At 35.4% G+C, this 26976-nt stretch overlaps 1 protein-coding gene across 11 annotated transcripts in view; it reads right to left on the bottom strand.

Moving 5' to 3' along the window:
• The window catches only part of MAGI2 (membrane associated guanylate kinase, WW and PDZ domain containing 2), a 694323-nt gene that overhangs the window by 378431 nt on the left and 288916 nt on the right, over window positions 1-26976 (bottom strand). The gene's annotated exons all lie outside the window — the stretch shown is intronic.

Raw genomic sequence — 26976 nt, 5'->3', positions numbered from 1 at the left:
GCTGAAGCCATATTCAATTTCTCATCAGTAAATGGACTGTACTCAACTAAAAACAATTATTAGTTCTTACTCATATTATTATATTGCAATTCAAAGTGTCTTTGATGTAAGGGCCATTACATTTAAAGCTGACTCCAAATTGTAGGCTATCCAATGGCCCTGCTCTCTGGGATTACCCTGATTAAAGCTACCATACAGTACAGGGCTTTGGAATTTAGGCTCTAAAAGACTGAAATAATTCCGATTCTGTGAGAATCCTAATTATTGCCGAGTAATAAGAAATACCCAAATACTATTGCAACAGTCAGAATTACTTGCAAACAATATGTTAGAAGAAAATCTTATAGGAAACACAGTGAGTCTTGATAAAATACTGCATTTAGAACCCCAGTTTCCATTAAAATTTTCTATCATGTTTAATGAGACCAAAATTTCACTCAAAATATTGCTTATGCATTCATTATAAAATGGTAACAAACAGGAAACACCTGCAAAACTAGGCACAAAGGGTAAAGTAGCCATCCACATTTAATTAGTCCTTCTGAGAAATTAAATGTGTAGATGTAGTGTATCATCCATTCCAAAAAAATTCTAAATCCATTTTCCTATGTCTGTGTTCTTTAAGACTCAGGTTTAAACCAGAAAGCCTACTCATCCATCCATCATCCCACACAGGCACTTTAATACTTCCCAATGTTTCCAACAATATAACAAATAACCATTTACTCATCTTGTATTAACTGTGGATCTGTCCACAGACACCTCAGTTCCTCTGGCACTACACACAAACCCAGATTTCCACCTTTACTTTCTGTACTATCACTCTTATGATGTAAGGTAATTCTTTTGGTAAGTACACAAAGGAGCAACCTGGATTTCTTTGAGGATACTGAGGGAAAAGAGTCATATGAGAGATCATGGGTTCACTTCACCATATGATTAGGCTATGGATTGATAAAAACAACTGGATTGATAAAAACAACTCTATCTTTCAGAGACCTATGGTTTTTAACCCTGACACATCCTTTTCAGTAATGCTTTAGTAAGAGTACTTCACATCATTCTTATCATAGCAAAAATTTTTGTGACAGTCCATGAGCTTTTGGCAGAAGCCAAGACTGACCCCAAGGGGCTTCTAAAATTCCCATATATATATATATATATATATATATATATATATATGGCACTATTTCAAGCCAGTCTTCATGGGGAAAAAAGTCACTGGACTTTAGCTTTTCTATATTTCATTTAGTCATATAGTGAAAAAAAATGTCAGAAGTGGGACACATCATGCCCAGGTAAGCACATCCTTGTAGAAAGATATCTAACAACTATTTTACACTTAACACTACAAAAAGTTTAAGGTGATCCCAATGCTTCAGATGGCCTAATGAAGGCCATAGGAACCAACACAAGACAGAACAAAACTACATCTCAATTGTCAAAGTTTCTGGTTACAAGTGGAATTCTGCAGTTCTTCTGGGCACTCTGTGTAGCCACAGGTAGTTACTCTATAATAGTTTTTTCCTTTCACCCTCCTGAAGCCACAATATTGCAAGCAGAGTAGTGATGTTTCCTGGCTACAATGGGTCAGATATGAGAGAGCCAGCTGAGTAAGCCACCTGGAAAGGCTAGCAGGGGCAGGCAAGCTACATGTCTTCAGAACTCAGAATTGCATATATATATATATGTATATATATATATATATATATATATATCTCGGTGTTTTCTAACTTGGATACTGTCAACCTTTATAATGTTGTTTTAAAGTCAACATAAAATTTGTTTTTAGTAAAAAAATAGGCCTAAACTATCACTGGTGAAAAGGCAAATAGACACAAATTTCCCTGCTGGTACTGAAGAGTAGTTATAATAGTGTGTAAATCATGGGACTGCTCAACAAAATTTCCAATGTAGTCAATTACTAGAGTGCAGTTGTCTAATTCTGCACAGGACTCCCACTGAATATGATGAGTTTCTTGCTAAGCAAGAGGATCACATCTTATGCACACTTATTACAGTCATCAAAATGTTCACTTTAGCACAGCTGACTACAGTAGAGCTTTTCAACAATGAAATGCTGTGGTCACCCATCTATTGCAAAGTATGGTTTACAACTCTCAAAAGAAAGTAATTTCGTTTCTAAGAAATAGAGCAATGATTTTAGGCTTCCAAAAAAAGCCTTTTATAATGTCTGGGCTGCCATACACATTGACAGGAACAAGACATTCAGATGCTGTAAGTACAGGTTAATCCACTGGAAGAAATGGAGGCTAATCTTCCATCTAAAGGCTGTATGTATACGCGCAAGTAGGTATGCAAATAATGTGTATAGACATGTATACACAATTAATAAAATAATTAATAATAATGTAATAAATATGGATGAAAACCTATCTCAACCATGCAGATAACAATTTTGTTTTGGAAATTGTGTGCAATAGTATTTATCAAAATAAAAATCAGTAATAAAAAAATTTAAAAATAAAAATCAGTAATGTAAATCAGTTCAAACTATTACTTTACTCAGAAAATAAATACAGTTTTTTTAAATCATTAAGTTTATCTCCTGAAATCTTTAGAGAGGAATTTGAGAGTTTCCCAGAAGAATCACTGATTTTAAATCATACTTTTAAAAAAATTAGAGCTTTAATTCAAACAACAACACAGACATAATCAAATTATTGAGGCATGACAAAAATAAATTAATGGTGTACTTTGTGAGAGAAATAGTCTCAATATTTGCAATGTTAATTTCAAAACAGTAAAATAATGCACATATCTACATAAAATAACAATATAAAAATCCCTATTTTAGTTATAATAATATCAGCCTTAAGGCTGGATTTATTCCTAAAAGAAGCCATATAAATAGGTTGCATCTTTTTAACAGTTTATTTATATGCAAGTACAAAAGGTATATCCTTAAAAATGAAACTATATTCAATCAGTAAGAAAACGGGTATGTCATGTATTTATGAAGTCTTTTTGAATTTGTGCAGCAAGCAGGACCAAGTGGCTTCTTTTTCCATTTCTCTTCAGATGCAGAATTGGCAAGTCTATGTTTCAAAATTAGTGCTAAAGGAAGAAAACAGCTATTGATTTGAGATCCATGTTATTGATGAGTGAAAATATCCAAGTACATACAAGTTACACACCTGATTTATACAATGGGGCAAACCACATAAAAAAATGACATTTACAGTATTTTAGTATTTTCCACCCTTAAAAATATTGTATATTATAATCGAGAAATTCAACAATTTTAAGGTAGATTCAGTTTGGGGTTTGGCTTTACCTACAGTCCTTTGTCATCAGGTTAAAGATTACAAAAAAGAAAGTGAAAGAAGGGTGAGATAGAGATGTGGTCTGAATCCAGTTACATTATAAATAAGCCTTTTGACATGTGGCCTGCAACTTGTGTTAGAGAAAGCCTCTACAGAAGGCCTTTCCATGGAATGAATTAGTTGTTAATCTTTGACTTTGAAACAGGCAGAAAGAACTGAGAGATGATTTGCTACATTACCACAAATATCCTTGGGAATTCATGACCTTTCCATGTCATATTATGGGAAGCTACAAGAAGAAATTATGGATATTTTCCCTTCTTTAAAAAATAAGTGAATGATAAAAATAGAAGTAACAAAATTCCTTTGACAGTGAGGAGGAAATTCACCATCAAGTCTGCTGGAACGTCCATGCTTTTTTTCCCTTGTGTGTATGTTCCACATTGCACAGGATTGCATCCAGATCATTTTTTTATTGCTTGCAGTGAGGAAGACTCCACAACCTCTGTGGGCAATCTGCTCCAGTGTTTGGTCACCTACACAGTGAAGAAGCTTTTCCTTGTGTTCAGGTGGAACTTCCTGTAAATCAGTTTCTGCCCATTGCTCTTTTCCAGTGTCTCAGCACCACCAAAAAGAGCCTGGTCCATCCTGTTGACACCTTCCCTTCAGATACTTACGGACATTCTTAAGGTCCCTTCTCAGTCATCTCTTCTCAAGACTGAACAGACCCAGCTCCCTCAGCTTTTGCTTTCCTTATAAGAGAGATGCTCCAGTCCCCCAGTTGTGTTCACAGAACTGTGCCAAGACTCTCCAGGAGCACCAGGTCTCTTTTACACTGAGGAGCCCAGACACAGCACACCAGATGCATCCTCATAAGGGCTCAGTAGAGCGGAAACTTATTCCGTTGTACAAACATTGCACAGGGTTCAGATAAATTCCATAAAATTTAACTTGTGGATGATTTGGGGAATGGAATGTACAGCTTCCAGTAAAAGTTTAACAAGATTACGTTGCCAACCAGTCCTGAGACTTGTATTTCAGAGAAGACTGAGTGTCTTCATCTAACTGCTAAACACAGTAGCCTTAATAACTTCGGCAGAAGCCAGTGGGTAGCAATGGGAAAAAAAAGTCCCATAAAAATGCCTGGTTATTTTTTTGAGGATATTAATTTAACTTTCTTGGGATAGTTCAACTGTTTCTCCTCGAGCTTGTATTATTGCCTGTTCAGGCTCATGATGAGAAGGAGAAGATAATTACAGTCCTCTTCAGACAGTGTGTTCATTAAGTGTGTTATTTTGGATAAGTAAGGTTTTTAATTGACTTCCAGTGCCTGCCAGTACGATGGTCTGTGGCAGCATGGCAGCAAGGATCTGTGCCCCCACTGCTTTCCCCTGTTGGAATTCAATACAGTTTAATTGAATTACAATAGGGGTAATCACAAGATGTCAATTACTGGTTTATTCAGTGTTCACTCTTCTTCCAATGGCATTTGATTGACTCACTCTGCACACTTCTCTTATTAGAGGACCTCTTCCCCTCTTCCCATAGAATAAGATGCCACATTCTTTATTAAACAGCAGCATAGTTCACACAACTCTGGTGGCACTGACTGCAAAACTTAAATCTCTGCCTGGTCTGAGTTTATAGCATGTGACCTACTTTATAAGAAGCTAGAGTTGGAATGCTTTCATTCTCCTATGACTTTGCCCATGTGTTGATAATTTCCCTCTCTGGAACTGGGAAGATACCATTTTTTGAATTATGCAAAACTATCTTTTGTCAGATAGAAAAAAAAAAAATTGTTTGTTCTTTTGAGAAGATAGAATAGTTTAGAAATAATCTTTCTAGATTTCAAGTGTTTAAGTTATGTGAAAGAATTAAATAAAAATAAATCCTTAACCTATCTTTCTGACTGCCCCCTAGTGCTCTGTCATCCAATTCAAGACCTGAAACCATAAAGATACAAAATGCTTTTGCTAAAAGCACTTAGTATGTTGCAAAGACTATTACCTAAATCCATGAAAACTGGTCAAATATTTTACCAATTATCCTTTTATGTAAGTGATATCTTGATTAAATACAATTTTAAACAAAAATATTATTTTTGCAAGTCTGATTTTTTCCTCTGTTGAATAGCCAAGTGTAGTAAGTTTTGTAAAACCTCTTCACAGAGAAAAATAATTTCCTTATCTGTAAATGTCAATTAAGGTGTAAATTTGAAAAAGCACTGTGGTTGGATCAAAATTAATATGACATGACTATGTTTTTACTCAAATGTTATTTCACCATTATTTAAGAAGAGCTAAATTACATTTTAGCGAACATTTTTTAATCCTGTGTGTCATTAGTAGTACGAATGAAGTAGAAATAATAAGAAAATTTAAAGTTGCAGGAGGAATAGATGTAATATTAGAAAATACCAAGACTCTTGACTGAGCCTTCTCAAACTAGTATTATTGCACTGTGCTTCCAAGTTATTACCTGCTAGAGATTATTTGCTCAAGTGCATGTTTGCTCAGTCCTCCTTAGACCCTGTATATGATACAACCCTCTTCTAAAACAGTTCTCAAAATTTCTATTGCAAATTTTGGATTAAGATAATGCTAATAGCAAATTAAAACCCCAAAATTTTAAAGCATTAAGTCTACTAATTTATTATATTCCTATTAATTGGAACTATAAAAATGTACTTTATTTAATGCCATGTTAAAATAAAGGAAGTCAAAAAAGAAAGCAAAATACATTTTAGTATTCTGCTTGTATATGCTATATTAAGATAGCTTGTTTAAAATAAGTAAAGTTTTTATGGGGTAGCTATAATACTTTTGAAAAAGAAAACGGAAGTTCTATACTTTTTGCACATATAATCCATATCCACAGCTTGATATTTACAGAAAGGGAACACATTCACTCTTGTAACTCCTAATGGTTACTGACCAAAGACTACAATACCCGTCTGAAACAAACAATATTTTACTGTGAAGTAGCTGATTTCAAATTTCATATATGATTCCTCTGGGGAAAATCAACAGTTTGAAATTATGACACATTTTTCCTTTCCCCCCCTCCTGCTGTGTTGTATGAGAAGAGGAGGTAAGCATTTTTCATATAATTGCTCTTCCACTCTGAAACTTCAAATATGGGAAACTCATTGGGGCTTTTGTAGGCTAGGAGTTTCAATTGAAATTCTGGATTTTTTGTTTTCTATTAACAAAGACAATCATTAAATTACTCAGAATAAATATTAAAAAATTATCTATATGTAGGTATGAGGTATGATAGCTACAATTTTAATTGTTTTATTTAATTTTTCTTGTACTTTCAGTATTTTAACTAGGTACAATAATATTTTCCAATTAATATGAATCTGCTATTATTTTTATTAATAGTATCCACCTCTGTATTCATGCAGTGTTTTAACTGTTATGTTTGTATGTTATGTGCATTTTAAAAGTCCAAAGAATTGTATCACTTGATTCTTATATGCACACATAAAACTGATAGTTCTGTATTTAAATAAATTATTGGACAAGTCTGTAAGAGGTTTTTCTGGTACCATTTTGATTGTTTTTCTTTCCAGAAAATTTTGCCTAAATAAAGAAAAAAAAGCCTCATATTCATAGTGTTCATAGTAATATTCCATCTAGTCATTAATAGTCAAAGACTTACACAGTGGCACATCTGACATAGGCAGCTGAGTTGGGAATTGAAACCATAATAATTAACAATAGATTTCCTGATCTCACCATGACAAGTAAATGAAACACTCTGTGGTGTGCTTGCCCACTGGAAGAGGGAATTAACTCAGTATGAAAAGCAGAATGGAAGCATATCTCTGATTAGATCTAATGCACAAGGAATGCAACAATGGGAAGCTTGTGTCAGCAGAACACATCAAAGTCTTTTCTAAATATTGTGCATGAGTATGCGAAAACATGCACATTCCCCATAAGAACCATAGTGAAATGCACAGGATGTACAAAACAATCCCTACTGCAATAAGTAAGTAAGTAAGTAAGTAAATAAATAAATAAATAAATAAATAAAATTGATGAATGTTCTTATTTAAACAAACATATCAATCCAACATTTAAATGTCTTGATTAATTTTGGCCGCATTCAATTCAAATTTCCTATTAAAACGACCCCTCTTCCTGTTCCTCCTGACCAACCTGGCGGCTCTCAGAGTTCAGGACCCTGGAGAGCAGCAGACACAGAGACTCAGCCCTGCCCTCTCATGTTCCAATCATTATATTCTCTCATTCTGCATCTCCTATGATTGCTCCATATTTCCCTTCCTCTTCCTCAAATTGTATTCTTCTCTTATAGTGACATTTACTGTTGCAGCAACTTTTTCTCTAAAGCAAAATGTTCTCCTTTTCATTCTTCAAAGTGTGTTGGTCTCTGTTTGTTTGCTTGTTTTGTTTTTGTTTTTGTAAGGCTGCCTTATCTTTAATGTTGACAATATAATTACGGGACATTTGATATCATTATTTTATCAATCATTATAGTTTTTTTTGTTTTAATATGTACCTGGCTGGATACACTGCTTTCTTTTACACTGTTTATTGTTAGAAAGTTTATTTTAGAAATCCTGAATCAGAAATTACTGTGCTTGTAGTCATAAAAAGTAGTTCAGTACAGCCAAAACAATGCAGTTGTAGTAACTAATCTTCTTGCATTTATTAAACACATTTTAATATTTCAGATTCTCTTCAAATCTCGAAAGAATAGGTAAAATTTGAAATTATAACTAAAAAACTATTCTGTAAAAACTTACAAGGGTGAATAGGCCCAGTCCATTCACTGCACCTATTCACCTGCACAAAGCCACATGGTATATCCTTGCAGACCTGTTCCTAAATGGTCTCATTAAGCCTCAGAGTTTAATTAACTCTCAGTGAGATACAAATCAAGAGTGATTCCCAAAAGTCAGTACAGATTCACTGGTGTAACTCAGCAAATTTTTTTTATTTTGGTTTCTTAAGGAGGACCAAGTTTCTCTAGTAGCATTATGAGAGGGAGGCAAGAAGGAAGGAAAGGAGAATGTGGGTATGGCATATACAGAAACATGAATTTTTCTGAGTGTCCTTCAGTCTCCCCAGCTATGCTGGAGCACAATGGACAATTTCAAATTAATTTTATAATGCAATAGTCATCTTAAACCTTTCAAGCTTTTAGAATTTTTGTGAAGATAAAAAGGGTAGGGGGAATTAGGAAGTCCTGAATAATGAGCACATTATGGAGATCAACCACAAGATTCATTAGAGAGCCATTTTGTGGATTTGACATCATGGAAGCATTCTTTCTTTCTAAAAGCCATGAGAGCTCAGAAAATATATTTCACATCTCTCTTTCAATATATGGCTTTGTAGTTTTACTCTGCTATATGGAATTCAGAGTGCATCCTCAGCACTGGCCCTTCTATCAGAAGAAGAAATATCCTTTCTTCCTTCACAATAAACAAAAAACTCATGCAATGTGATTTGGAAGATTCAGACATATGAAAAAAAACAATCCTCAGAACAAAACAGCCAAACCATTGACATGCTGTGATGGACTGTTTATAGTGGCTCCAAGGCACCTTTTACCAAAGATCCAGATTCAGTCAAAGCACTTATTAATACACAGTAGGAAAATCAGGTGATATAAATTTAGTGGGAGGTCTGAAGGGTAAACTCCTCATATTTGCAAGAAAAAAGACTTTAGACAAGAGTAAGTCAAAGGTGCCTACAAATGCAGTCATATTCAAACACCATCAATGAATCATAGCCGTGCTCTGGATCACTCAGAACTCAATTTGGCTAACATGTAGGTCATTACATAAACTGGCAACTGAGGATAAAACCAGTGTGTCTGGCAGACAAACTTCATAGGTCTGAGGTGAATTTTAGACTCTGTGAAGCTCACTGGGCTGAAGAAGCTCTTTCTTCAGTACAAAATCACAGGTCCTACATGTAGTGAAAGAGGAGGGCAAACCATCCTCATTGCAAGGCAGGATCTGTTATTATTACTGACACCCCATGCCTTCAAAATCAAAAGCAGAGCAAATAATGCCACTCATTCTCTAGGCACTGACTGAATGTCAAATGGAAACCAAAAATAGTACAGCATGCTCCTAATAAATAATATTTTACTTCTCTATGTCTTTTTTTTTTTTTTTTTTTTAATCCTAGCACAAATAAATATATTTTCTCTAGAAGAATCTTTGATAACTAGACTCTGATGGAAATCACAACTTTTTTAACCTCCTAAAGAAGTTTTTCTTTTTCTGTAAGGATTCTGGAATGAAGAAGCCTACACTTGGCAAAAGAAAGTTGGCAAGTAAAGATTTTATAGGAAATGTGTGAATTCAAATGTGATCTGAAAGTTAGAACTGGCTAACTGGTAGTGCCTGTTATCAATAGGAATTCCTTATGTACAACTACAGAAAATTAAAGTTTCCTATGTCTTATATCCTATGCAGTAGGAACATTAGTAACAGCTAAGATACTGAAGAACAAATGCAGTTGCTATACGTGAAAGTCAAAAATAAATACTAAACACCCAATCTTTAACGACACTTTAGGTGGAAATGTTATGATTTACAGCTGTGAGTTGGCATCCCAAGCACACAGGTTACAGTCTCCTTAGAAGGTAGGTAGCTGCAACTACTCCTTTTCCAGAGTGTCAGGCCTGTATCCAGTTGTCAGAATCAACACCAAGAGCCTAATCTTACTTTTTCTTCTACTGTATTTACTATATTCTATGGAACACCTTCACACATATAGAGAAACCCATTTTTGACATATACGTCAAAATTTCTGATATCACAGTTTACCTCACTGTTCTCCACTGACAAAAAAATTCTTGTGAAAAAAGATCACACATACCAAAATTCAGTGCATATTCATTCAACCCTTTAAGCTTCTTCTATGGAATTTGATAAAATAAGAACAAACTTTTGAGTATTGTCAAAATCTTGTAGCCTAGCAAGAAAAAAAATGCAAACAGAATACAGTATTGCAAATATCTCTGTCTTGCCACTCCATTAAAATATGATACAGAAGGGGTTTTCATTTCATCGAAAGAGTAGAACAGCAGCAATTTATATATGGCTACTCCAAAATGAGAGCTGAAATTTGACTAGATTATAGATCTTTACTGCAGGTCTCATGTTCCCTACAGGAGTCATAAGAGGACTTGTGGATTTTTTGCCTTGCATCTGATTCCAGTGATTCCAGGAAACAATTTTCATATGTATAATATTAAGGGTATATAAAACCATGAATAGAGAAGTATTCATCAGTATTGGGATGTACTGCAGATGCTATATTGAGCTTTGGAAATTGTTTTTGCTATTCAACTTTTTCACATCATAACAGATATTCTATTTCACAGGTAGTGCTAGATAAGGAAGAGTTCCTTAATTAATAAAAAGATCTTATTGCCAGTAGCACAGGCTACTGAGTGTTACTGGCATTTCATCACAACAGCAAAAACAGATGACTGAAATGGGGAGAACTCATTTCTTTTAAACCAGGTTCCAGTCAGATAAAGTGCATTCTGAATTGAAAACTAGATAATGAATGTCTGGATTGCTTCTTTCCTCTCTTTTAGAAGTAGAGCAGGATGTATCAAGAGGAAATTCCTTCCTATTAAGGGCATGGTTAAAACTGCCATCTATGCATCTCCTTTCATGAGATATATATTCAAGAGTGAAGGAAGAGAATAGTCAGAGATGAGTGATGAGCTGGACCATCACTTCTAGGAGTAGTGACAGAAAATATCCTTTTTGAAAACTATGTCCTTTTTGAAAGTCCTTTTTGAAAACTATGGATCTGTACATAGAAAATATGCACATCTCATGGTTCTGTGGCTAGGATTTTCAAAGAATATCTGTATCCCACAGAAGAGCAATGGAAAATCCATGAGATAAATCATAAGAAAGAAGCTCTTCAAGTGTATATTAAGAGTAAAAAATCATGTTATACAATTCTTGCTTACATTCTGGATGGGTTCTTTTCACTTTCTTTCGTTGGAAACCTACTTTCCTTGAAATCTGATCACCATGCATGCTTCTACTATAAAATGTATTTATATTAATAATTTAATGATAGCTGAGCCACACAAGGTCATTTGTGTTCTGTGAGGTAGAGGTTATTTTACTAGATTTAAAAATGAAGGAATAAAAGAAGCATGACATGACTCAGTAAAAAGGCTTTTTTACTTTAGGACTTAAGTATTCTAATCAATAACACTGGAATTGTTGTTCCCTGAGGAAAGAAACAAATTAATAAATAAATGTATTTAATTGGCATAATAATTCCTTAGATTGTTCCAATTTCAAGACAGAGTTTCTTTGGCATAATTGTTCTTTCTTGTTTTCCTTCTCTGACCTTTATGTCCATCTTTCTCCCTTTCTGGAGTATTACCAATAGATTAATAATTTTGAAAGCCTGCCGAGCTAACAGTGGTGGTGGTGGTGACAGCAGATTTTGGTATTTCCTCAGAACACTGAATTGTGCAGCTAGTTAAACTGATGTGAGAGATGATAAAATAATCTAATGGTCTGTAGTCTATTGTAGTTTCTGATATCTATACCCTCTTTAAAAGCAAAGAGAAATAAAAACATATTCCTGTGACAGAATTCACAAAAGAGTCTCAGGAAATGTCTCAAGAAATAGTTAAAAGTCTGTGTAAACAAAAACAGTCTATCAAGTAAGCTGATAATATCTTTAGATATCCAAATCCCAAAGCAGACCACCTAAGCCCCAACAGTCCAAAACCTGAAATACTCATAGCATAAAAAAGACACCCTCTCCTCCCATCAAATGAATTCAGATGCTGGGATCGCAATTACTAATTCCAAAATTAAAAAATATGAAATGAAGCAGACATTTGGGCTTTGGTTAGGAAACGTACAACAGAAAAGACACCAGTATTAGGTATGCCTGAAAATAACATAGCTGACATAATTACAGCAGAAAAAAAATTAAAGAAATAAAAAAACTCACATACCATGGAACTAATGCTTCAGCAAGTATGAGATCGATGGATTATATGGCTTTTGAACGCTTTCATTTACAGTTAAATCCAAACTGAAACGCCAGAGCATTAAAACCAGAAAAATCTGAAGGTCAGCATTTTTTTCAATGAACAAAGTATTAAAATTACTCTTTAAGTGAGCACTTCTTTTGTTATATAAAAGAATCAGTTCACTGAACCAATTTCCTGTTAGTAGACTGAACCATGGATTAGGTACATTTGATTTGAAGAATGTCACTAATGAAACAAATCATTAGGAAAGGAAAGAGAATTTTATAGTGTGCTTAGCACTCTGCAGTGACAAGGTCCAAGTGACAAGGTTTTGCAGAGCAGGGTGGAAACTCATTGGAAAGAAATAAGGGAAAAATTTGAGCATATAAAAAGGGATGTATGATATGGCCTTAGAAAGCTGAATTTCTGAAAGAGTTACTTGGAACTGAGGCAGCTGATGAAATAGAAATGTCAACAACCATTATAGTCTAATGCAAGTGAAAACTAAGATAAAATAGGACAAGTTTATAATTGTGCTGAGAATCCAACACTCATCACTGCATATGTAGAAATCTATAACATTTTAGGACATTTTTATGATATTTGTCTGGAAGATAGTCAAGGTTATGCTTCAAAATCTAAAAGTCCATAGTTCAGAATTGTGCCACAGACACAAACCATGACTGGATCCATATCCCTATGCCAAATGACGGCTTTAATTATGACATTTACATTATCATCAGGACAAAATAGTTCAGCAAACTATTTCAGTATTTACTACAAAAACTTCAAATTATTGTTAGATATATCCTTATCGCAGCATTCTCAGAACCTTTCTAAATGCCCTTGCCTCTTCAGATAGTGAGAAATTTGCATGTGTGGTGCCTTTGAGTTACCAAATAGTTCTATTATCTTTCTTTTAATTTTTTTTTTTCTTTTAGCTTGGGTTAATTTGTGAGGTTTGTTTTGTGGGGATTATTTGGTTGTGTTTTTGTTTTGTTGCTGGTGCTGAAGGAGGATTCTATGTTTTCGTTAGGCTTTCAATCTTAAGACAATATTCCTGTATGGCAGAAATCAGATATAAATCTATATCCTCCCACATTAAGAAATTACATTCTCTGATAAAAAAAAAATTGTTAACACACATTTATGACTCTCCTTAGTATCTCTTACAGAGCATCACTTTAGAAAAATTAAACCTTCTGAAAAGCATAAAATAAAGAATTACAGTACATGACAGCTCAGTCTAACTCACTCCAATTTTACCTCTGCAAAAGCCACTGGGAATATCTGTGACAGCCCATCTCCAAAGGCAGTGCATGACAGGGCAGAGTGGTAAAATATAGAGTGAGTTAAAGGGAAGAAAAAGTGTTTCTGTGAAGTAAGCAAAGTGCTTTTTCCATGATTCTTCTATATTATCTGCAAAATCAGAATGTAAATTATATATGGCAGGCCAGGGATTAGCAAGGGCAGAGATAAGGTTAATTTTATATTTTCTCATTTCCCACAGTTTAAATTTGACAGTTCCAAGCAGTAGTGGTTAGCTTGTGAATAAGGCTACAGTAGGAAGTTTATAGATGTGTAGGTAACTCATATATTTCAATGAATACATTGGACTACTTTTCATAAACATTAATTTTGTTTTTGTGAATATCTGTGAATGCTAAAATATAAAAGCAAATCCATTTTTATACAAGATTTGAAGTTGATTTAGGTGGATATAGGTGTTGCAGAAATTGAAAGCTAGGTAACTGTTGCAATTAGGCAGAATTGTTTTTTCTTCCACTCTTGACTACAGCAGAAGAGTAATCATTGTTCCCATTATTCCTATAATTCCCATTGCTGGAGTTACTAAGATACTAAGAGAGATGGATAGTTAGTTTTCTCAAACCTAAATAGCATCAGTCTCAGTGTGTTAAACTGTTTCTAAGCACAAAAAAGAAGGCAGCTGTTTTACAGATCTCTAGTTTTGAAAGAATATATACACAGGGCCAAATTTTCCTGACCTCAGGCTCCTTGCAGGGGGTTCTTAATGATCAGCATGAAGCCTGAATGGTGAAGGAGTGTGCTGGGCTGCTGGTTCTTCGTGAAAAAATGTGCCTGGTCCATGAACATGGAAAAATGAACTGCTTATTATTTAAGTAATAACATGATCTGGACATTATGAAGCAGTGAAATATATAGATATTACTTGATTTCCCCGCACTGCTTGTATTCATGACTGAAATGCTTAGTTTCTTTTTACATGATTTTATATGCCTGCCTTTGTCCATTCCTAAATCATTGAACTTGCTTTTAAACTGCAGGTAAAAAAAACACCACAAACAATTAAAAAAAAAAAACAACAAACCAAAAAAACCCCAAAAAAACCAGTCATGCGACATAATATAGACAGATGTTAGAAAAGAAAGTCCTGGACAAAATTTTAAATAAATGGTCAAAATGTATAGCATTTACATAGCAAAAAAATCCTATATTTTTTGAGAGCTATCTCAAAATACTTCATCCTATTAGTTTTTTACCTAAAGACACATAGTTCAGAAGTACCAAATTCTTGAAAAAGAGATAAAAACGACAAAAAAATACATTGGAGGGGGAGATGTGTTCTCACTATTGTCAGTTTCAGCTGTCATAAAAGGAAATGGTACAGCCTCAGAAGGAGGAAGTTTTTCTATGAAAATTGTTTTTACCATAATAAAAACCAGTTAAGGGTTTGTCTTTTAGAAAGTCAGCTCTGAGTTCACTCCCAACTTTAGCTGGATTTGGGGATAAGATTTTTTTAGAATAAATAACATCGTGTAAATTGAAACTTGAGATCTATGCTTTAAAACCCATTCATCTCAAGATGGAAAACAGTAAATCATTATGGGCCTTCTGAATTAAAGACAAAATTAGATGTCTATACACACTCAAGAAAGAGCATACTATTGGAAGAAGTACCTAGTCCACAGGAATTTTAGAAGAAGAAATTAAAGTATTTGAGTTTATCTGAAGAGATCTTCAATCATAGTATTTGAGTTGCTATATTCAGCAAACTGCAAGTTGATTTGAAATGGAAATATATATCTTTAGAGTAAAAGGATTGTGCAGATGGTCTTGGATGACTGAGAAACAAAACGAGTACTAGCACAAAATGAGCACAAACTGTTCATTTTATGAGTTGTCATGGAGAGAATTATGAATGGAAAATATTCTCACACACTAATGAAGGCAGGAGAGCCCTGAAAGCTGCATTAATTATACTGTAACTGCATTACTTCAGTATGGACAATTTGTTGTACAGTATTTCTTATTTCAAGTGCTGACAAACTACTGTGTAAAATTTCATGCAAACACATCAGTTTTCTGAAGAGCAAAACAAAACTTTTAGATTTGAAGGAAGAAATTGGCTATATGGAAAAAAGTTTGCTCATTCAGCAAAAGTGAACACGCCAAACCTGAGAAAGTGTAAGAAAGGAAAAGAGTGCATTGAATTTTCATTCTAGGGCAAAAGACTAAAGGACAAACAGAAATCTCTGTGTTTTCTTCTGTAAAGACAGATGTGGATAGGTGATGCAGAGTAAGTTAACAAATACAAGTATTGATAAGAATGACCAACTGATTGTAGCTTGGGAGCTTAGGTGAACTAGCAGTTCAGTTATGGTATCAGTATATTACTGATTGATTAGTGATTGATTCAGTAATTGAGTAAGTTGCTAAAGATATTATAAAGCAAATTTATTCATTTAATAGTTCATCTGGTAGAAAGGAAGATTGTCAAACAATATAATGTGTCACATTTCCAAATTTATCACTAGAGGTCTTGCAGTAGATTACTTGGGAATAGGATGTTCTAATTCCTTCCATAACTAGGAAGGAAAATGCCACAGGAAACCAGCCTTTGAAGTTACCTACTCACTGCAACAAAAAATGAAAAATTACCTATTGAAGTACTTGAGATACCATTTAAAATCAGGCACCTTCAAGATCCATTAAGACTAGTAGGAACAGATGATGTAAAATTGAATGTAGCATCTTATGTTTGAGACAATGCTGAAGTTAAGGGGAAAAAAAACAACAAAAACAAACAAACCCAAACCAACATTGTATTTCCATCACCAACTGTGAGTACCAAAATCACACTTTTACTGGTCTTGTACATCTTAAGATGTTCCTCACCTTCTGTCACTGTGCTGGCGGGACAGTAGGAGCACAGGAAAAAAAAGCCTGATTCTCATTTGATAACAAAAATCCAACAGTTGGGATAAGGCTGGTTCCAGAGGCAGTTCCCACATATAAGGTAGTTTGCAGATTTTGAGATAATCCTGTTTAAAGCAAATTCCTTTCAGATTGGCACAGCCTATAGTCATAATTTAACTGGTTTTTCTTTGATGAAAGAAAAACTCAGCACCTACTTTAATGACACTGCCATCAAGAGTGCTGTAAAAACAGGTGTATATATTGGGGACATGCACTTTTTCTTTAATAGAATCAATACACTGAGTGGTTTTTTGCTTCAAAACTAGTGTAACATATAATATAGTGTTGTTTCTGAATAAGGAATAATGCTTGATTTTTTAACTCTCCAATCACCTCAAGAAGCAGCTTATTTCTCTAGCTAAACTTGAATAAAGTAATACACATAATAAAATTAAAAGTCATGCCCCATGATTATCTTTCTGCATCATTTTATTCAGCTATTTTATTCAGTCTGAATAGTATTCAGTATTTGCTTTCTTTCCCACCCTGTATATGAGAGGTTTTTATTTATAGTGTCTGCATCAAAAGAGAAATGAGAATTCTTAGATGCATACCTGTAGTACACAGACAATGCAGCATGAATTTGATCTCAGTATATGTAAAACCTTTCTTGTTCACTAAAAAAACTTTTTTTATTGCTTTTGTCAGTCTGTAGTTTTCATTGCAAGTAGCCAGCCAGTAAGAACAGTGGGTTTTACTGGTGAAACTCATCAGGAGCATGTGTTTTATTTGTGTTTATATTTGCAATAAGTCCCCATTTTGTGATATGAAAAAAAACCCAAAAACAACTTTTGATTCTAGCAAATGAAAAATGTTTTAAATAGCTATGTATTCAAATGCAAAAATATATGTATTTGTGAGATAACTAAAGGACTGATTTTGAAAGTTCTCCTTTACTATATTTCACAACACAAAATTATTTCTCCTTTCTGTGGTTTTGAGGGTTTTTTTTCTTGCATTAATTATTTTTAGGAATTTGCATAAAATTTACAATTTTTTGTAATAAAGTGCTTTAAACCTACTTGTTTATATTAAATTGCCAGTCTTCATAGGCCACTTTGGATTTGTGATTCATCAGAGGAAAGAAGCAGGCGTTTTGGTCTTACATTTGGTTGTTCTTTTAAAACCCAAAGGGTCTAAAAGTGAGGCTCTCTCACCCACTGTCTGATCAAGGTCTCTTCAGCTGTTTTCTGAAGGGCTGAGCAATATGTTTTTCACTGACCTTAGCTAATACTTTGGATGCTCAGTTTTGGTTTACAAAAGCAAAGTTAAGTATTCACCGCCTTTTCGTTTCTTTGTTTGAGTTTTCATTTTGTTTCTTTTTGCAAATGTGCCTTGTAATTCATACCCACACATAATGAATAAAACCCAAAAGAGTTGCATGGCTCCTCACAATGCCCCCCCAGACTGCTCTGTCTGGTTGGAGAAGAGCTGCTGGACATAAAGTGGAAGTGCACCTCAGCTTCCACACCAAGTCTATAAAGTTCATATTGCCAATCACATGAGTGACAATGACTGATTATCATGCAGGATTTTAATTTAAGAGCAATAACTGAGAATAAAGAATTGATATTTAATTTTTGCTCTGATACCTTTGTTAACAAATGTAGAAGTCTGCCCTTTAAGAAAATTTTACTAGAAAAATAAATGGATAAGGTTTACAGACACTGATATTCTCTAAAGAAAAAGCATACAGTAATAATAGTACATTACAATATAATGACTCTTATCCATATTACTCTTCGAATTTTTTTAGGGGACCTGCACTTTATTCAATTATTTTCATTTACCTAGCTCCAACAAAGACCAATTTCCAGAATGCAAAGAAATGCCTAAACCCAATATCCCACTACTTAAAATTCTGAGAAATATTTCCAGTAGAAACAACAGCATTCCAATCCCAGCTTTCATATAGAATGTACTACATGAGAGTGGCAAAGTCAAGTAAATTCTGGACATCTCTTTCTCTCCTAGCATGATAGTTCTTTTTGTGATAATTGATCGAGTTCTCTGTTCATTTTTATTCACATAACATCACCACCACGTCTGAGGTCACCTCAAAAACAAAGTATTTTTTTCCAGCGTATCTAACAAAAAAAACAAACAAAACAAAACAAAACAAATAAATGACCACACCTCACTTTTATATATAGGCATCTCAATGTTATACTTTGGAATAAAAAAAGCTGCAATATTTAGTTTCAAAAAAGTTGAAAGAAGATGTTTCCCTTCCCTCTCTGTAATTCATCTAAGAGCTTAAAGCAAAGATCACATGGAGTTTAATCCCTGAACTGAATTTTTCAGGAAACATACTATTATTCAGAAAAAAGTCACCAATGGCTAAGCCTATTACTATCACTGCCTTAATATTGCCTTGTGTTATGGATGTGCACACTTGAGTGAAAAAGAAGAAAACAAAAAGGTTTTGTGCTCTTATTGTTTTATGCCTATACATGGAGATTTTTTGTATTTTTCTAACTAAGACAAAAATTTTAAAAATATATATTTAAATACATATCTACACATTTTAAAAATACATATTTTAAAAACCAGAAACTCTTACATTATAGTATGCAGGAAACTGTAAGCAAAACTTATACCTAACTTCTCTGAATTGCTCTCTTTAATCACAGATTTGTTTCATTTTGTTCACAAAATCCATTGTCTCTGAGAAGTGTTCTAATTAACAGCTTAGCCAGAGTCAGAAAATACTTTCCATGCCAGTTGCTTTTCTCTGGAACAAGACAGATAAGGAAATAAATAGGTTTGCCCTTCCAGAAATGCAGTTAACTCTTTTAAGTCAGCTGATACATTCCAAAGCAATTTCCCTTCATATAGTTAGTACTTTATCCAACAAAAGAAAAACAAACCAAATTCACTTGAACATTAATATAAATTTACTTCTAGTTACCATTCTAATTAATCAAACAATCAATAATGAAATTATTTCTAGCCTTGTTTGTAACAAAATATAGATCTAGATACACTACTTCAAAGGGAATATTTCTCTGCTTAGTAAAATTTAAAATTGATATGCAAAAAGTCAAACTAATGGGAACATTTCAAAGCAGCCCCATTTCCATGTGAGAAGTGTGACTTTGCCTAAACTGCTCTTCCTTTCAACATTATTGTATAGTGTCAAGTGATTTATGCAGTGAAAGATAATTACTCTATAAGTACAGGAAAGAAAATTTAGGATGTATTTGCAGTACAAAAATTTCTTCTTTGCAACCGTCACCACGGACTGGTCTAGTTCCTGAAATCTTGCTTTGATTTATTCCTATTGTTTCACATTGAGAAAGGGACAGAGTTTATGTCAGTGCAGAGTAAATTTGCCATGGTTTCATCCTCTCTCCATTCCTCCATTCATTGTGCTCGTTCAACGTGCTGATCTGTCCCAAAGCTGACCAAGGTGCTTTTACAGGAAAAATCCTGTCCCCACAACCAAGTTCCCAAGCTTGCTTACAAACCACACGATCCCCATGCCAGCACAAAGGTGCTCTTTAAGATCTGACTACTCTGAAATAAAGTGTAGGTGGTTCATCTGCCCCCCAAAAAGTCTGTTCTGTATTGCACCAGCCTGTCCACAAAGTGTGTTTTGAGTTTCACAGACACCTGCTAAGCGTGATGCTTTTGTTGCTTTGTTATTACCCTGCACATTGCAGATTTACCTCAAAGGCTGGGATTTGGGAGGTTTATTAAAACCTTTTTGCACCAGCAGTTCAAGAAGTCTTCAATCCACCTTGCAGTCCATTTCTCTAACCCATACTTGATCTGTTAGTCCATGAGGATAATATGGGAGAAAGTGCTAAAGCCTTGCCAAAGTCAAGATGTACATCATCCTCTGCTCTCCTCTCATTCACCATGCTAGTTATTTTACTGCACAAAGGCATGATCAGGCCTGATTTCTGCTTCATAAATTCACATTGATTATTTCCAATCACCTTCTTGTCCTTAGTGCATTTAGTAATAGCTGCCAAGAATTTTCACTCCAACTCCTTCTCAATGACTAAAGTGAGGCAGGCAAGCCTGCAGTTCCCTGGATCCTCCTCCTTTCTCTTTTTAGATATAGGAATATCTGCTTTTTTTCCAGTCCTCAGGAACCTTTCAAGACAGCTGTGACCTTTCAAGCAGTGGCCTTGTGGTGACTGGCCAGACACCTTGGGTAAAAACCTTCAGGGATGCACTCACACTTCTGTACGTCCTATCCTGCCCTACCTGCTTGACTGTTCCCTTATATAACCTTCTTCCCAAAGGGTTATTCTTCCTTTCTCCAGACTTCTCCTACTGGCTTCAGGGACCTGGAATTGCTGAAAGCCAGTCTTACCAGTGAAGACCAAAGCAAAGAAGACACTGTGCACCTCATCCCTTTCCACATCCTTCACCACCAGGCATTCTGCACAGTTCAGCAGCAGAGACATGTTTGCCCTGTTTTTGTTTTTTCTACAGATGTACCTGCAGAAGCCTTTTTATTGGCCATCATGTCCCCCACTGGATTCAAATATTCAAATCCAGAAGGGCTTTGACATTTCTAACCCTGTTCCTGCATGTTTGTACAGTGTTTCTATATTCCTCCCAGATCACATGTCCAGTAAATACTGGTTTTGGTGCAAACTAAGGTTACTTTCAGAGTTACAGTTATGTTTTGTGCATATAAACTTTAATTCTATTAAGTACTTTGGTACATTTTTTTTTCTGGTGTTGAAAACACTGTTGTTTTTAAATCCACTCTCTTCGACAGTTATACATTTCTAAAAATAATAATTGCAAAATTCATAACTCATTATAAATACCAAGTTAATTCTGACTACAAAGCAAAATGCTCTGTTGCCAAATCATGGTTTTCCTTCATCCAATATAATCATTTGATTAGGCATTCTGTTCCATATTTCCCTAATGGTTTTAATTTTTTCCTCTGGAGACTGAATTTTTAGTCTTGTGTTTCAGATGAATGTCATAGCTGATAAAGAATCAACTTACTTCTAGCTTGTTCACAGATAATGATAATAAAATGGGGAAATATCAAGGATGATTTATTATATCACATCAAGCAGTGAAGGAAAAAAAATGTCAGCTGTGTTTACGCCATTTTATTTAAATGAATGTGATAATGTCCTCCTTCTCCATCTTTCCCAAAGATACCTATTTGCATCTGATTTCCCAACAATACTACATCATATAAAGGAAAAAAAAAAAAGACATTTCTGAAAGCATATTTGGTAGACTGAGTATGCACTGGTGTTTGCAACTTAACTGTCTTAAACCCCTTGCTTGCCATATTTCTAGATACCATTGATACTCCTCCTTAAGCACCTTTTAAAATGTGAAGAAATTAAATTGCTGGGACTGATAAGCAGTAGCAGCATGTGTCAGCAGGAGAGATGTAACTCGGCAGGGAGCAGCGCACCTCTGCCCTGGCTGGGTAGAGGTGCCCATTGCTTTGGGTACCAACTTCTGCTGCAATTCTCCATGGTTTCCACAGCAAATGTGTTCAGGATTTTCTCTGACTCCAGTATAAAGTGTCTGCATCCACACTTTTCCCCCCCATGTTTGTGCAATTCTCAACTGGACTGACTGATACTGGCTTATGGTCTAGTTGTAGCACAGAAAGGAAATAGGATCCAGATGCCTTTCTCATACCTGCAACATCTCTGTAGGTTTTGGAATAGATTTTATAAAAGCCAAAACAATCCTCCAAAACAAATACTCTTTTCCTCACTAAATTTGGCCAATTAGAATTAGCAATATAAAAATACTTTCACAATAGATTTACACTTCACAAACAGAAGGTATTTATTTCTGTTCATACACATTATAGTAAGAAAGAAATAAAATATTGGGTAAATAACATATTTTTTCTTTCTTTTTTTTTTTTTTTTTTTTTTTCAGAAAAGTAGATTTCCAGTGACATATGGCACCCATTTCTATTTTTGCTGCCTTGCAAGATGCTGCAATGACCTCTAAGACCAAGGCAAATTCACAGGAAAATGGCCCTTCCTGTCCTGTCACCCAGAAATATCAGTTGTGGAAGGAAATTGGTTGTGTTAGTCCTTGAAAATGCCTTGATAATAAGCACAAGATTAATGGTACATGGGAGAAAAAGGAACCCTGACAGGTTTATAGCTCTGTCCCTCAAAGTGTGGCCAGTGTGGCATTGCCAGACCTGCTGCTACATGGCCTGGTGGTGGCTATGAATGATATTCATGTTTCTGTGCAAGCTGCATCCCTCTTCTCTCATGATTCCAACAGACTTCTAGTGAATGAATAGGAAGCAGGAGAGGAGACTTTACCCTTTGCCAAGCTTGCAAGCTCTCTTTTCTTGAATTGTCACTGGTGTAATAGGACATCAAGAGCTTACAATTAGGATGACAGTCTATTGTCTGCTTTTAGGAGACAAAGCAGCAGAAACTGCCAAGAGTGAGTCCCTTGTGTGCCTGTGTGTGTAAGGTGAGAAAAAAGGGAGCCTGGAATAAAAGCTTTATTTAGAAGCAGCATGTAAGCTGCTTGCAGGCTCATTGCTACTGGGATCTTTTGTACTGAGAGATTTTAAAAGGAAATTTAATACATTAAAAAAAACCTGTCCACATTCTCAAGCCTGAGATTACTTTATGAGTGGAGACAATGAATTGCACACTTCCCAGAAGAGGGCATGTTGTTTTGTTGTGCATTAGAAGATCAACACAAACTTTTCACAAACAATCTAAGGACTGAATTCTTCCAAGCGTAATTTCAGAATATATTTACAGAGAACATAGATAAATTGCTATCCTTAGTGTTTCTTGATAACTTGCAAAAACCTTTCAGCTCAACCTTCACCCACAATGTTGAGCTGATTATCCACAATTTATCTATTGATGATAAAGATCAATATTTCAGAGACTCTGTGATAGCATGGATATGATTTTAGACTGGTCAAGGCAAATAGTTCTCAATTAGCAAGACTAACTGCAAACAATGGGAATCAGTAGGAAAAAATGCTTGCATGATCAGGACAAATCTCTGGGCTCTAAATCAGATTAAGGAAATTTTGAAGTTGCTTTAGTCTCTGTAAAAGTATGAATTCAGATCTTATAACCATCTTTGAATACTGGCCCTCATTTTTTAAGTTTTAAATATGATGACAAAACTATATTGATGAACCTCGTGAAATAGAACAGACAATTTAAAGGAATATTAAGGGAGATCTTACCTGTTTCACATTGAGGAACACTTTTACTTCACAGAAATTGATATGTCAATTTGCAGACTAGATGGGGCTATAATTTTGGTTTATTTTAGAAACAGAAATGATAGATGTCAAATACAACCTAATCATCTAGTCTGACTTACAAAAAGAGACAGGGATGTCCACAGGGCAATGTTTTCCACTTAGCTTTTGTACTTATCTTAGGGAAAATTAGCCGCCAGCATCACCTTTTTCTGTTAGGGAATCCTAGGCAACTATCCCAGATTTATATGCTTAGCAGAATACTGTACCTTATTTGTGAACAATTTTAATGTACCTCAGAAAAGAAAGATGTCTGCAGATAATTGATTGAAAAATCTGAAGCTTTTTTTAAAATTATTTGTCCATTTTTTTAAATTTCCTTGTCCATATGCATAATTTAGGGTACAAGAGAGGAATTTGGAATTCAAAGCATCAGTGTTTCCTAAAAATGAGCACATCAGTGGACTGAAAAGGAACCTTTGTTGCTCATACTTACAAAAGTGCAACAGATGTTCTCTCACATGCTTGAAAAGATACATGGAGACTTTTAAAAATGCTTTTACTTAATGCTCAAGTCTTCCATAAATGAAACTCTCTTAGGTGCTTGACATTTTACTGGATGCTCAAATACCACCACAATTGCTTTTAAATATGTTTGAAATCTTGGACTGTTCAAAAGTCATAGATTGCATAGCCATCTATATCCATCACATGTGTTTACACATCCTTTAGCATCAAAGCAATTAAATGATTAATGAAAGACAACAGTAAGGTCTGATGTCACTGGAACTAATAAAACATAATTCATTATAGAAGAGTCTTGTGACTGATTGACCTTGATGCCTAAGTAAAACATTTATAAATCTGTGGAAATCTAATTATTTAATTAATTAGACTCCTCTACTCCTGTCACATTCAGTTAAAATACACCAAGTTCAAAAGTTTTTGAAGGGAACCCAAAGACACGGACACATGCAGGCAGGGGGGATCTGTGATTGTTGCCTTCTGTACAAATAATGCTACGAAGAAAAATTTCTTCTGTGCTGGCAGAAACTTTGAGCCATTCAACCTAAAGCTCTGATTGATCACTATCCAGTCTCATTCAATTTGTTCCAGTCTTATTCAGTTTGTTTCCAGTCTTATTCAACTTGTTCAACACCAATGACCTGGATGAAGGGATGGAATGCACTCGGAGGCAGTTTGAAGGTGATATGAAACTGGGGGGAGTCACTGATCCACCTGAAGGCTGCACTGCCATTTTGCCAGACCTGGACAGGTTGGAGAGTTGGGTGGAGACAATAATGAGGTTCAACAAGGGCAAGTGAAGGGTCTGGCACCTGAAGAGGAATAACCCCAAATTATAACCCCAAAACTGTGGCCAGCAAGTCGAGGATGGTGATCCTGGCCCTCTACTCTGCCCTAGTGAGGCCACATCTGAAGTATTGTGTTCAATTCTGATCTCCACAGTTCAAGAAAGACAAGGAGCTACTGAAGCAGGTCTGGTGCAGGGCCACAAAGCCAGTGAGGAACCTGGAACATCTCTCTCATGAGGAGATACTGCGGGAGCTGGCCCTGTTTTGTCTGGAGAAAACATTCTTGCATATCAATATCTCAAAGTGACAAGGGGATTGTGCCAGACTCTTCAGTGGTGCCCAGCAACAGGACAAGGAACAATGTCTGTAAACTTAAACATCAAAAATTCCACCTCAGCATGAGGAAGGACCTCTGTACACTGAGCGTGGCAGAGCACTGGAAAAGGTTGCCCACAGTGGTTGTAGAGTCTCCCTCTTTGGAGACTTTCCAAACTCACTTGGATGAGTTCCTGTGTCACCTGCTCTGGGTGACCCTGCCTCGGCAAGGGATTGGACTGGATGATCTCCAGAGGTGATTTCATGATCACAAAACAGTGAACATACAATAAATATATATAAAACAGGACTTGTCACCTTTCTTTAGGTACTCTCCAGGTAAAAGTTACAACAGAAAAGTGAAGAGCTTTGGCCAGGTGTGAGGGGATATCAATGGAAATGGACATGCAAAAGCAAAAATAAGACCACAGCTGTAGAATTGGCCTTCTGTGAGACTCCTTCAAACAATGGCACTGTTTACTCTGTCTGTAGCAGTTATGTCAACTTAACCAGTAACAAAAGAAGAAAGTCACCAGGAAGCAAAGAAATATAAACACATGGCTCAAAAAAAAATATATATTTATCCTATGGGGGAAAATATTTTCCACATTTTTTCACATACAAAGTTTTAAAAAAAGACCATTCCAACAATAAAAAACTGTTTAAGTGACAAATTTCTGATGTGACCTCTTACAGCTGAAGAATTACTGTGCTTGGCCATATAAACTGAAGAAAAGTGATGTCAAGTTTAAGTGAATTTAGTAATGGCTGATATAAGGGATGTCTAAATCCTCTGTCGGAATTACTCTGGGAGTATCTCTAAAGAGTCTTCACAACAGTGTATGGGTACTGAGGACATCAGAAGTCTCCTCAGTCAGCTTCCCTAAACCCTTCCAGGTACTAAAGCTGCCTCTGAGCTACACAGCATGGTAAGCATACAGCCCATTCCTCTGTTCAGCTAAAATAACAGCAAATCTTCCATCAGCAGGGCTTAGAAAAACAATTCCTTTCTCAGTGCTTTTCTGGTCAAGCACTAAAACCAATCACTGGTGATCCATGGGGCACCATTCTGTTCCCTTTTCAAATAGGCATAACAGGTAATATCTGGCCACAAGAAATCCCCTAAGTAGAATTGTGAGAGACAAACTGATGTGAAAGTGATGGACAGTAGCCAAGCTGTATGAGAATGCTTCTCAGTACCCACTGTGTCTGTGTCTCACCATTGTTACTGAGTCCTACAGATCCATCTCAATTACCACCTCAGCTGCAGCAAGTTGATAAAGTGATACGCTAATGGGTAAGATGAAATTCTGATAGCGAGGGCACAAGAAGGCAACAAACCTCCAACTAAACACAGACACAAAGAACAGACAATTAAATCCAAGGTCTGTTAGGAACTTGACTAACAAATCAGAATAAAGAATATAAGAAAACTGTGAACTGAAAAAAGGATCTCAGAAATGAGGCTACATAAAATGAATTCTAGTCTCTCTCTCTCATTTTTTTACAAACCCCCTCCCCCCGCCACCCCCCCCCCCCGATTTATTTTTAATTTAAAAAGAAAGATGTAAGAAGAATTCCTGGAGTAATCCTTTGT

This window comes from Taeniopygia guttata, chromosome 1A, assembly GCF_048771995.1.
Source record: "Taeniopygia guttata chromosome 1A, bTaeGut7.mat, whole genome shotgun sequence".
Lineage (NCBI taxonomy): Eukaryota > Metazoa > Chordata > Aves > Passeriformes > Estrildidae > Taeniopygia > Taeniopygia guttata.
The sequence above is the reverse complement of the archived record's forward strand: the minus strand, read 5'-3'. Positions and strand labels throughout refer to the sequence as shown.